Consider the following 13082-nt stretch of genomic DNA (forward strand, 5'->3'; position numbering starts at 1 on the left):
TATGTCTTTTTAGGGGAAAACCCATAACATTTTTTGTTCTTGTGTGTGTGGGGGTCCCCTATTACTATCTACAGTATATAAGACTCTCTAGGAATAAGGGTCTGGTATAAATGACGAGAAACCCTATCCATGTATTTACACACAGAAGTAAAGCAGCCAAAGTTGCCTTATGCCAGTGTAAATCATTTTAAATTTGAGAAGGTCTACAATAACTTTGTGGGTTACCTGTGACAGTGTTGGAGGATTACAAATTTTCCAGATGGAATACCATAGCTTGAAAGAGTAATAAACGAAACATAGTATGAATATGTATGAAAGGTCATTAAGAAAACCCAAGGCACTAACCTCAGATGCCCGAGCATCCAAACAAATGTAAAAATTCCATCATAGAGTGTAGGATCTCTCAAAAGCCAGCAATATGAAGACAGGTCCAGAACACATAATATGTAGTGGCTGAAGATTCATTGAGCGTGAGCCATAAATTCCATGCGTTTATCAGGAGTGTAGTGCAACTGATGGATACGTGTAATTTGTGTAAATGTATCAGCATTATTAATGGCATTTGCAAACTGTGTATCAACCCCCCCCTCCCAGTTCTTCTCAGTAAACCCGGGAATTAATTTGAGCATAAGACGTTATAAAAGGTTGGAGTTCACTTCGCCTGTGGAAATTGTGACACTACAGTTTCCTGCAACTTTTTATAAAAGTTTTGCGTCACTCAGGGTTCTCATCCAGGCACGTTGAGGGGCTCTGGGGTGCTTGTATCACACAGAGGAAAGTTTTAAATTTCCTCAGAGATTGGTAAAACCCAGTTAGGGCCCTGCAACTTGGAGGCTTTGTAGAGACTTGGGGGAGATGATGTCTCCAATCCTGGGTCCAGTTTCCTCAGATATTTGTAAAATCCAGTTTGGGTCCTGCCACCTGGAGACTTTAGAGAGAGACTTGGGAGTGATGATGTCTCCAATTCTGGGTCCATTTTACTCACAGATTGGTTAAATCCAGTTGGGCCCTGCAACCTGGAGTCTTCAAGGAGACTTGGGAGGAATGACGTCTCCAATCCTGGTTCCAGTTTTCTTAGATACTGGTAAAACCCACTTTGGGTCCGCAGCCTGGAGGCTTCATAGAGCCTTGGGATGGATGATGTCTCTAATCCTAGGTCCAAGTTTGGCAAACAGCCTGCACATTGATTATTAAACAGTTACCGTATTTTCCGGCGTATAAGACGACTGGGCGTATAAGACGACCCCCCTATTACATGATCTACCGGTAATACTTATACTTAGGCTACCTTGGAGGTATTATACTCAGCGTATAAGACGACATCCCATTTTTAGGGGATTATTTTGAGGTTCAAAAGTAGTCTTATACGCCAGAAAATACAGTAACTCTCAAGACCAAGTGTCCAACAGACAAGGATCTATGTTTAAGGACAGAGCAGTGGTGCTTCAAAAGCAAGCCAACAGGCTGCCATGAAGTGTTGGTTTGCCCTGGACATGCTGAAAAACTCCCGCAAGGGTAACTCAGCTTTCTTTTAAAAAAAAGTGAATAAGAAAGCCCTAAATTAAAGTTTTCAAAAGTGGACTGCCTCCTTGGCAGAGCTAGAGAGGCTGAAAAGAAGGCAAGAGGAACCACTCACCATATTAAAAGCCTTGAAACAATTTACCGACTCATCCAACAAATAGACTACTCCATGAGTGCTCTACCTATGGCCCTCTAGCTGTTATGGAACTACAAAGTCTGATTATGCATTACAAGGCTGATAGTTAAAAGCATGACTAACAAAGGCAAAGGCATGATGGGACTTGTAGTTCTGCAACAGCTGGAGGGCCACAGGTTGAGCATTCATAGACTACCTCATCCAATATCAGACACCATTAATGCGTTTTACACTTTTGGGGGCTTATCCAACAAACCGACTACTCCTTGTGATTTAAGACCCCACTAATGCATTCTACTCCTTTAGGAACTTATTCATAGAGCCCTATGAGTAAGCTGTTGATGAGGTGAAACTAGTTAGCGGGGGTCTGTACATCAGATGGAGTAGTCTGTTGGATGACTCAATAAATTGTTATAAGGCTTTTAATATGGTGAGTGGTTCCTCTTCCCATCGTTGGGCCTTTGTAGAGATTATGCTAGTGGTTGATGGCTGTAAAAACTGGTTCCCGTTATCGGTTCTAGCCTGGGAATTTGAAGATGAATGAAACCACCACACACTCCGCCACCAATCAGTGCCACCGATCCCTGTGTAATGGCCACTCACCAAAGGATATTGCCCTCCACTCTCATGGCCAGGCTAGCTCGTTTTGTAAACTGGACCAATGAATCCTAGATCCCCCTGAGCAATCCATAAACTCCTTCAAGCTCACAATGCTACGATATAGGTAAGACAAAAGAAAATGCCTCTACTAGTGCAATAACGTTTAAAAGTTTTCACATTAATTAAAACTTAAATATGATGCACTTACACTCTCCAAGATAGAATACAGCATAATAAGCAGGTGACAGCGGTTCTGTTGGCTCTCCACGCTGGTGTCACGATCTTCTGAATCCGCTTACTGGGTCCCCAACGGCTGCTTCCCGGTGCCGTACAGTCACGCCTTGACGCGTTTCGTCATTTCCGACTTCGTCACAAAATGTGAAAACTTTTACACGTTATTGCATTAGTGGAGGCCTTTTTTTTTTGTCTTACCTATATTGGAGCATATAACAATTGCCGTGATAATGTGCCCAAACCCCTATTATTGTGTACAACAAAATACTAAGAGAAAGATGGGGCTTTGTATGGGCAATTGGAGAGAGGATGATCACAATTATCACACCATATAATTAATTAAAATTGCTCTCTTTATTGAACAGACATATATATATATATATTATATATATATATAAGACAAAGAACAAAATATACTATAACTACATAGAAAGACTGGATAAAAGAAAAACGCATATGTAGAAATATATTCCCATGGAGAATGCTGATACAGTGTATCTCATTAGATGTTACGGTCTCTAGATAGCATGGTCTAGGGTCCCCAGCAAGCCGACGCGTTTGGCAACAGGGCTTCCTCATGGCCAGAGAGACCAAGGCAGACCAATATTTCCAGCTGCGATAGAGACCTTGGCAGACACACGCGTTGAGGGGCAGATCAGTGCAGGCGGATATATGCAAGAGGTTATATGCAATAGAATAACTGCAATTATGTAGATTTTGGGGGAGAATTCACAGTCAGTATCCTCTCAAAATGATCACGGGAACCCCAAAATTACAGGCACCAGACACGTTCCTCGTCTATTACATCAACGTAAATGGGGTCTCTGTTAGAACCACTGTATACATGAGGCAGATGCTTCACAGAGTACACTTTATATATCCATATGTATTGGCCATCAAAGTGAGGGACTCCCTACATCCTTCTTTGTCCCCAACGGCAGCTTCCCGGTGCCTTACAGCCATGCACTGACGCGTTTCATCATTTCCGACTTCGTCACGAAATGTGCAAACTTTTAAACGTTATTGCACTAAGTGGAGGCATTTTCTTTGGTCTTACCTATATCGGAGCATTGTGAGCTTGGAGAAGTTTATGGATTGCTCGGAGGGGATCTAGGATTCATTGGTCCAGTTTGCAAAATGAGCTTTCCCGGCAATAAGAGTGGAGGGCAATATCCCTTGGTGAATGGCCATTTCACAGGGATCAGTGGCACTGATCGGTGGTGGAGTGTGTGGTGGTTTCATTCATCTTCTCACTGGGATATCGTTTACTGCTCTTTATTGCTCACATCTATGAACTAATTGAAGCTATCCATATATTGGAGATTATCTAGAGATATCTAGAGATTATTCTGTTTTTCAGTATGAAGTGCGCTGCTGATTTCTGACATTATTGCTTTATGTTGGTTATCTTTATGTTCATGATCTTACTTTTTCAAGCAGCAGCACTATTGGACATTTTATACACATTTTACATTTTTTTATATAGCGCTAGTACAAGAGATATATATTCTTGAGCGCAGGGGAATTATTGTGGTGTACTCTAGCTTTGTGTGTCTATATTAATTTGCATTGTAGCCTGGGGATTTAGTGCCTGCAGCTGAATATTCGCTCTTTCACTTGGAAGAGCTATGCTTGAGCTAATTTCCTACAACATTTACAAAGAGTAGTAATCAGGCAAATGAACCTTGAATTGTTTGTGATACTACAAGAAACTCCATGCATCATACCGATGCCCGGGATGAGCCGAGAACCAAAAAAAAAAATACTAGCGGAAAAGGAAAATAGTTTATTGGCAGAAGAGCCTTTGCAAGTCTCATCCTATCAAATTTACATTTTTAGGGTTTAATTCCAAAGTTAGTCACACATACGGCTTATTAGGTGAGAAAAACGGGCAGCGCTTAGTAACTCGAAGCAACCAATCACAGTTAACCTTTCTGAAGTCAATGAATAAGCCTATTATAGCCCATCACCTGCTGTGTAGAACATGCCCAGAACACTTCGGCGGACAGCATGACAATGATATCATGTCATCCCAACCATCTCCCATTCTTCCGGCAGATGCGCAGCTAGATTCGCTGTGAACGGTGTTTGCAATGGAAATCTTACAAGGTTATTAAGAGCAATTATTTCCGTTAGAGATTCCAAGCCGTATTACCCCAGTGGCTCCTTCGTACCATCGTTTAATGAATTGTCCCCTTAGTGTCAGCTCAAAGTCACATTGGGCAAGTCAATTTATCTCAGCCTTTCAGGCTTTCATTAGGGGACAAGTAGATGTAAATGCTAATTAAATCTACTTTATTAACAAGGTAAAGAATATTTATAAACTGGGGGAGGAAGGATCCTTCGCTTCTGCTGAGAATATCTCCCCGGGGCGAGAGGTGGATTTTTTATGGAGAGGCCTAAGAAGGAAAGTTGTATTTAAAGTGTCTTCAGGGAAGATTTCTCAGGGTTTTTTTTTTTATTTTTATTATGGATATTTTCTTGATGAGATAAGACTGTTCTGTCATGGTGGAATAATGGCTATAAAAAATATATATATATATATATATAAAAAAAAAAAAAAAATATATATATATATATATATATATATATATATAAAAACACAGGGGTTGGTTTATTATAACATATTGGATAAAAAAATATATAAAAAATATATATATATATATATATATATATATATATATACATATACATATAACACAGGGGTTGGTTTATTATAACATTTTGGATATTGTTCAGGGTAACCCATCACTTGCCAAATATACAGTTAAACATATATGTGACGGGAGTCACTTTGGGCTTGGGGCTTGTGGAACCCAAATTACCTTGGAGAGGTCGGGAAACTCTTTGTCCAGCTTCCACGGTCCCTCTTATGTGTAAGTCACCCTGTGTCTATCAGGGGCACAGGGTGACCAAGAAAATAATGAACATTGAGAATCTGTTGTATACAAACCTGGCATTGGATTTTCAGTGAAAGCTATCCTACAGCTTTCCAGTAACATTTGCAATATGGAAAATGGGGCACCTCCCTCATACTGCCACCTACAATGGTTCCAGGACTCTCCCTTTTGGTCTGGGGAGCCCAGGACCATGGTAGCTTGCTTCAAGATGGAAAGCAGGAAGAGCTCAAAGAGCATCGTTTAGCTCGCTTCGGAAGCAAGGAGCATCAGCTAGCTTGCGTCAGGATGGAGAGCAGAAAGGGCTCAAGGAGCATCAGTTGGCTTGCTTCAGGATGGAGAGCAGGAAGAGCACAAGGCGCATCAGTAAGATTGCTTCAGGATCAAGATCAGGAAGAGATCAAGGAGCATCAGTTAGCTTGCTTCATGATGTAAAACAGGAAGAGCACAAGGAACATCAATTAGCTTGCTTCAGGGTGGAGAGTGGGAGGAACTCAAGGAGCATCAGTTTTACATAGATTGCCTTATTCACACCTCTTGAACCAATTGTCCTCTCCGTCCAAAATGTGCACCTTACTGTCCTTAAAAAAAAAATGCCCCTTGTATATCAAATGTAGGAAGACCCCCATGTTTTCACATGTAGAATTAGCCCTCTTATGGCTGACCATTCATTTGTTGAAAGGCTGTTTTATCCCAAGTGTGACAGGGCACTTCCACAACTTTCACCCCTCCCTTCCTATTCTTAGACAATGAGCATCTCCCTTGACACATTACATGGTGGTTGGATTAGGATATCAGTGCTACTTGTGTGCAAATAAATGTTGGGGTATGCTCCTGACACTCATCAGAACTGAAAAAAGTGGCTTAGACAAGCTAGAAAAACATCTTCACCAATCACCATTACAGGACAAGTCCAGATGAATGTGACCAACTACTACCAGCTGCCCCTCTTTGTCTAGCATTGCTGTGGAGGAAAAAAGCTTGCTTTCCAAGCAGTGGTGTATTTTGATTTTGTGCTGCCCTAGGCAAGACTAAAATCGGGGTGCCCCCCCTCCTATGTAAATTTGCTCCACTCCTTCCTTTTTAATGGATGTGACTCCCTCCAAAATTGAAGGACTACAAGTTCCAGGATGAACCCCTGAGAACTCACGAGAGGGGGGGGGGTGAGAGGGGGTGGGAGAGAGAGAGGGGGGTGAGAGTGGGTGGGAGAGAGAGAGGGGGGATGAAAGAGAGGGGTGAGAGAGAGAGAGAGAGAGAGAGGGGGGATGAAAGAGAGGGGGTGAGAGAGGGGGGATGAGGGAGAGAGAGGGGGGATGAGGGAGAGCGAGAGAGAGGGATGAGAGAGAGAGGGGGGATGAGAGAGAGAGAGGGGGGTGAGAGAGAGAGAGAGGGGGGATGAGAAAGAGAGGGGATGAGAGAGAGAGAGGGGGTGAGAGAGAGAGAGAGAGAGGAGGGGTTGAGAGAGGGGGGCAAGAAAGAGAGAGGGGGTGAGAGAGAGGGGTGAGAGAGAGAGGAGGGGTGAGAGAGAGGGGGTGAGAGAGAGAGGGGGGTGAGAGAGAGAGAGGGGGTGAGAGAGAGGGGTGAGAGAGAGGAGGGGTGAGAGAGAGAGGAGGGGTGAGAGAGAGGGGGTGAGAGAGAGAGGGGGTGAGAGAGAGAGAGGGGGGTGAGAGAGAGAGAGGGGGTGAGAGAGAGAGGGGGTGAGAGGGGGGGGGGGTGAGTGAGAGAGAGAGGGTGAGTGAGTGAGAGAGAGAGGAGGGGGTGAGAGAGGAGGGGGTGAGAGAAAAAGGGGGTTGAGAGAGGGGGGTGAGTGAGTGAGAGAGAGAGAGAGGGGAGTGAGAGAGAGGGGGGGTGAGAAAGAGAGGAGGGGGGTGCGAGAGGCGGCTCTAGCAACCAGTGGTCAATAGAGTCTCAGGTGGAGGCGGGGGGTGGCTTTTTTGCTGCCCCCCTGCAAAGTGCTGCCCTAGGCCTGGGCCTTGTCGGCCTAGGCCAAAATACAGCACTGTTTCCAAGTAAAAACTTGATCAGGCATAATCAGCATTTTGAAAATGAATTCAGCAGCAATTCAGTCTTATAGGCAGCACAGTCTGGGAATCATCTCTCAATATGGCCAATCGCGGACCTATTATAGACAAGGTCACCGCATCTTTTTCTTTTTTTATTGCCGGTATAAAGGGAGCCAATGCAGAATTATCACTGGTGACACCATGCTGCCTCTCTTTATTATTCTGCCGCACAGACGATACTAAAAAGGGGGATGCCGGTGAAACAGCTGTAATCCGTTCCTCTCGTTGGTCATTTTATTCCTCCTCTGCCGTCTGTTGCTTCATTTTCCCTGTTACTTCATTTTGTAAATGTCCAAATAGCTCTTCACCTAATCGGGTTAAGTAGAACCAAACCCAGCACTAAAATCTCACAGAAGTTTTAAGCACTTACCCACTGGGCACTTAAACCACTTTAGGACCGGAGGATTTTCCTGCTTTACGTCCAGGCCGCTTTTTGCAACTTGGCACTGTGCGAACTTACCTGACAATTGCGCGGTCGTGCAATGCTGTACCCACACGAAATTTACGTCCTTTTTTTCCCACAAACAGAGCTTTCTTTTGGTGGTATTTGATCACCTCTGTGCTTTTCATATTTTGCGATATTAATAAAAAAAGAGCGACAATTTTGAAAAAATAACAATATTTTTCTACTTTGACAGTTAAAAGATATCCAATATATTCAATTTTTGTCATATATTTAGGCCAAAATGTATTTAGCTCCATGCCTTTGACAAATAAATTCTCAATGAGCGTATTTTTAACCGCTTTAAAAACAGAATATTTTACCCCCATTCCAGACCAGGCCATATTTTGCGATTCGACACTGCATTACTTTAACGGACAATTGCGCGGTCGTGCAACGCTGTACCCAAATTAAATTTATGTCTTTTTTCCCCCACAAATAGAGCTTTCTTTTGTTGGTATTTGATCACCTGTGAGATTTTTACTTTTTGCGCTTTAAACAAAAAAAGAGCGACAATTTTGAAAAAATAACAATATTTTTCAAATTTTTTTATATGAAATCCCCCCCCCCCAAAAAAAAATTTAAAAATCTAAATTTTTTAACATTTTAGGCCAATTTGTTTTCTGCTACATATTTTTGGTAAAAAAAAAATCGTAAAAAATAAGCGTATTTTGAATGGTTTGCCCAAAAGTTATTGCATTTACTAACTACGGGAAAGATTTATGTCATTTTTATTGTTTTTTTTTTTAACTAGTAATGGCGGCGATCTGCGATTTTTTTTGCGGGACTGTGACATTGCGGCGGACAGATCGGACCCTTCACTGACATTTTTGACACTTTTGGGGTTACCAGTGACATTACTGCAGTAATCAGTGCTATAAATATGCACTGTTACTGTAATAATGACACTGGCAGGGAAGGGGTTAACTTTATTGGTGATCAAGGGGTTAAATGTATGCCTGGTGCTTACTGACGTGTGTGGGGGGAGGGGATTGTGTGACACAGACACAGATCGCAGGTTCAGCTATGCTGAATCCTGTAATCTGTCCCTGTCTGTCACATAGGAGATCCGCCCGCTTTGTTTACACAAGCGGGCGGATCTCCTCACTCGATCCCCGACGATCGGGGAAGAGCGGCGGTGATCACCGCCTCTCCTCCGCTGGCCCGACTCCCACTGTAGCTGAATACAGCGGGAGCGAGCCTCCGGCGGCGCGCGCGCGCCACCCACAAGGGGAGGAGTCCATCCAGGTCTACGTCACTGGATGGAATCGAGCCACTTTGCCGCAGTACGCTCCATGTGAGCAGTCGGCAAGTGGTTAAACCCCCTTCCTAACCAGACCAATTTTCAGCTTTCAGTGCTCTCACATTTTGAATGACAATTACTCAGTCATGCAACACTGTACCCATATGAAATTTTCGTCCCTTTTTTCTACACAAACAAAGCTTTATTTTGGTGGTATTTAATCATAATTGTGTTTTTTACCCAATTAGGTGCAGAGAAAAAAGGGTCCTACAACATTTTGGTGCAAATGTGGACCCTTTTTTCCCCGCATCAAAATTGCTTCGCATTCTGTCAAGCTCACTGCATTTTGCAATTTGTTTCGGAGTGTCGTTCATGGAACATTAAGCCCCCATTCACATCTGGCAGATTTGACATGCGACTTGACATGTCGAATCGCATGCCAAATCAGAGCCTATTGCCGGCAATGTCACTGTACGAATTGGTGCAACCCTGACTTTGCGGCACCGCACCGATTCCCAAAAGTAGTTTCTGCACTACTTTTGGCGACTTTGGGGCGATTGCAATAGACATCTGTGCATGAACCCGTACAGATCTCTGTCAACTCGCCCCCTGAATTTGCACTGACATGCGAGTTTGAAATCGTGCGCGTTCAGCTGAATGATTTCCAACCCGCCCTCAGTGTGAACCGGTGCCGTTGCCGGCAATAGGCTCCGATTTGACATGCGATTCGGCATGACAAATTGCATGCCAAATCGGCACAATGTCAACGGTGGCTTCATGTTCCATGAACGATACCCCGAAACAGATTGCAAAATGCAGTGTGCTTGCCAGAATCGCATCGCATGGGTGTTCCTACCCATGCAATGCGATTAGGTAAAAAAAAAAAGGGTCCTACAACATTTTGGAGCAAATGTGATGCAATTTGATTTGTACAAAATATATGGCTCAAATTGCATCGCACAGACATTGCATGTGATGTGTACAGGAATGCGGTGCGTTTTTGGTGCAAATCACATGAGGTGTTCAGCATTCACCAGTGTGACCTCAGGCTATGGTCCATGAATGACACCTCCAAATAGAACTGAGGCTAAAAAAATGGAATCAAAATGTCCAAAAAATGCCATTTAGCAGCATTTTTTTTTTTTTTTTGCGTTTCATGGCGTTTATCGGCGTTTATCGACGTTAGAGCATTTTTACAGCAAAAAACGCCACTCAAAACCCTCTAGTTTTTCGGGGTTTTTTACAGCCAGAAAACTCCCCTGCCAAAAACTGCTGATAACAGCCTGTGTGTGTATGGAGACATAGGAGAACATGCCGGGGAGACTTAGGAGAACATGCTGGGGAGACATAGGGGAACATGCCGGGGAGACATAGGAGAACATGCCGGGGAGACATAGGAGAACATGCTGGGGAGACATAGGGGAACATGCCGGGGAGACATAGGAGAACATGCTGGGGAGACATAGGAGAACATGCCGGGGAGACATAGGAGAACATGCCGGGGAGACATAGGAGAACATGCTGGGGAGACATAGGGGAACATGCCGGGGAGACATAGGAGAACATGCCGGGGAGACATAGGAGAACATGCTGGGGAGACATAGGAGAACATGCTGTGGAAACATAGGAGAACATGCAGGGGAGACATAGGAGAACATGCCGGGTAAACATAGGAGAAAATGCTGGGGAGACATAGGAGAACATGCAGGTGAGACATAGGAGAACATGCTGGGGAGACATAGGGGAACATGCCGGGGAGACATAGGAGAACATGCAGGGGAGACATAGGAGTACATGCTGGGGAGACATAGGAGAACATGCTGGGGAGACATAGGAGAACATGCTGGGGAGACATAGGAGAACATGCTGGGGAGACATAGGAGAACATGCTGGGGAGACATAGGATAACATGCCAGGGAGACATAGGAGAACATGCCGGGGAGACATAGGAGAACATGCCGGGGAGACATAGGAGAACATGCTGGGGAGACATAGGAGAACATGCTGGGGAGACATAGGAGAACATATTGGGGGAGACATAGGAGAACATGCTGGGGAGACAGGAGAACATGCTGGGGAGACATAGGAGAACATGCTGGGGAGACATAGGAGAACATGCTGGGGAGAAATAGGAGAACATGCTGGGGAGACATAGGAGAACATGCTGGGGAGAAATAGGAGAACATGCAGGGGAGACATAGGAGAACATGCTGGGGAGAAATAGGAGAACATGCTGGGGAGACATAGGAGGACATGCTGGGGAGAAATAGGAGAACATGCTGGGGAGACATAGGAGAACATGCTGGGGAGAAATAGGAGAACATGCTGGGGAGACATAGGAGAACATGCTGGGGAGACATAGGAGAACATGCTGGGGAGACATAGGAGAACATGCCGGGGAGACATAGGAGAACATGCCAGGGAGACATAGGAGAACATGCCGGGGAGACATAGGAGAACATGCTGGGGAGACATAGGAGAACATGCTGGGGAGACATAGGAGAACATGCCGGGGAGACATAGGAGAACATGCTGGGGAGACATAGGAGAACATGCCGGGGAGACATAGGAGAACATGCCGGGGAGACATAGGAGAACATGCCGGGGAGACATAGGAGAACATGCCGGGGAGACATAGGAGAACATGCTGGGGAGACATAGGAGAACATGCTGGGAAGACATAGGAGAACATATTGGGGGAGACATAGGAGAACATGCTGGGGAGACATAGGAGAACATGCCGGGGTGACATAGGAGAACATGCAGGGGAGACATAGGAGAACATGCTGGGGAGACATAGGAGAACATGCTGGGGAGACATAGGAGAACATGCTGGGGAGACATAGGAGAACATGCTAGGAGAACATGCTGGGAAGACATAGGAGAACATGCCGGGGAGACATAGGAGAACATGCTGGAGAGACATAGGAGAACATGCTGGGGGGACATAGGAGAACATGCTGGGGGGACATAGGAGAACATGCCGGGGAGCAGAAAAAATGTCTGACGCCAAAAACAGCCGCTGTTGAGAATTCCGTGCGACTGTTCCTGTCCGCGCACCAAGCTGCGAGTTTTGCTAATTATCTTGGAAAGTTATGAGAAGTCAAATCACAGCGATAATAAGATCAGCAGCGACTCGGTAATTGGGCCACTTGAAGAATGTGTTTCATTTTTAATGGGCAGATTTTTGCACAACAGCATTTTCCTAAAGTCAATCTATTGACTTCGGGTCCCCGAATTGAGTTATTGGGGAATGATTATCTCCAGCGCTATTATTCTGGATTGCCCCCAGCATGCAAATATTGACTTAAAATCTAATTATCCCGAATTCCTCGGCCATATTGGGTGCCAGCAATTTAAAAAAAGAAAAAAAACACCACTGCAAATTTATAAAAGCAACTCGCTAAATGAAAACAACAGAACAATGAGCGTCCCTCTGTACAAAGCCATGGGCTGGATTCAGATCTTATTGTGTATTTACTGCAACACATGATAACCAGCCAATCACAGAGAGGTGTAATGCACTGCCATACATTCTGAGCAGACGCAACATGCACCACCTAAGCACCACAGCAGACCTGCGTTTTGGAGCACCACAAAGCACAGATGGAGCCAACTTTGACATTTTTAGTTGCAGCCTGCGTTCTCTCCACTCATACATATTTTTTTTCTGTGTTGTATTGAACTACATCAGGTTATTACTGTTTAGTAATATGCTGACATCTACTGGTCGTTTTGGGCAACTACAACTTGTTTACTTAAGTGATTTGGCATTATCCTCTGTCTTCCCCTTCAGTTTAGTGCTAGTTAGTTCAGTGCAAGACAGACCCTCCCATTCCCTTCATGCTCCCATCTGTCAGTGTTGGCATTTCACAGAGTACAAAGCGGCATCAGATTCTGTGCTTTCTATTTAGTGAACCAACCCCTTTCTTTATTCTCCTTTGCC

This window comes from Pelophylax lessonae, assembly GCF_965119305.1.
Source record: "Pelophylax lessonae genome assembly, chromosome: 3".
In the NCBI taxonomy this organism is placed as follows: domain Eukaryota; kingdom Metazoa; phylum Chordata; class Amphibia; order Anura; family Ranidae; genus Pelophylax; species Pelophylax lessonae.